Consider the following 1,283-nt stretch of genomic DNA (forward strand, 5'->3'; position numbering starts at 1 on the left):
ATCGCTATTGAGTGCGGGGAACGAGAAGACGCCGAGCGCCAAGAAGGGATCCGCGAAGAAACCCGCGGGCTCTAAGAGCGTAAGGCGGCTGCCGCCGCTGCTGCCGCTAAACTTTCCCAGAACACCCCGGGAACGAGCGCGCTCACACCGAGCGGGAAAGAGGGAGACGGATTTGCCGTCCCCGCTCCCAATAGAAAGGAGCAAAGAAGACCGAGAGCGGTGATCCTACGAGAGTCAAACAGGACACTGGAAAGGACCAATCTGGCCCTACAGGACTCAGAGATGGGGTATATCTGATGCCACTGTTGACAACAAGTGGATTCCCTCGACGACGATGACGTAGTCGCGGTGTCGGACACATCAACCCACCCCGTGCTTAGGTCTAGAAGCAGGCCGGTCACAACAGAAGAATACGAGGGTGAAGAAGGCCGTTCGAGCTAGAAGGGAAAGGAAAAATGAGGAGAAAAGGATCAGGGAGCTGACAAAACCCAATGGTACCGGCTAAGCTCATGAAGAGCAGAAAGATTAAGGAAATAAAAATGATGGAGGAGTTGAAGTGGTCTCCGACCGCGGATCTCTCTAGTCGAATAGTCGAGGCCGTACGAGGGGTAGACAAGGTTTGCACCAAGTTTGCCAAACTAAAGGGTCCTGATCAGAGGGTGCTCAACGAGTCCACCGCGACCATCACGGCGGCCTTGTCGCATCTGATCAACTGAATGGCCAAATAACCAAATGGCCGAGACATAAAGATGGAGGAACTACGCAACGAAGTGGCGGCCCTCCGCGAAGACAATGCCAAGCTCAGGGAAATGGTGGAAAAGAGTGATGCCTCCCGTGAAAAGCTGAGGCAATGGACCGTGGAGGAATTCAAAGATATCCCAATTCCGGATTCACCGGTGCGCGGATACAGGACGAGGAAGGGCACAAGAAACGTGATCCTGGAATCGGAGTTATCAGACGATGACAAAAGGGAAAGGGAGAGACAGGAGAGAGAGAGGCGGCAGAGGAGAAGAGGATCCGCATGCTCTCTGACATGGAGGCAGAAGGTATGCCAGAAGTGATTAGGCCGAAGCTGGGCGGCAAATCAGCGCTGCTCGAAGCGGTTATTCCGTTTAAATCCCAAACGCCCGAACAACCGGTGCCCGTGGAACGGGATAGGGAATGGGCTATGGAGGTGAGGATAATGAATGCCCTCACAAAGGGCATGGAAGGGCTGTTTACTAAATGGACGGCTAGCGTGGGAATAAGTGAACGCGGCACCCAGTACACAGAACGCTGGGCCT

This window comes from Temnothorax longispinosus, chromosome 9, assembly GCF_030848805.1.
Source record: "Temnothorax longispinosus isolate EJ_2023e chromosome 9, Tlon_JGU_v1, whole genome shotgun sequence".
Lineage (NCBI taxonomy): Eukaryota > Metazoa > Arthropoda > Insecta > Hymenoptera > Formicidae > Temnothorax > Temnothorax longispinosus.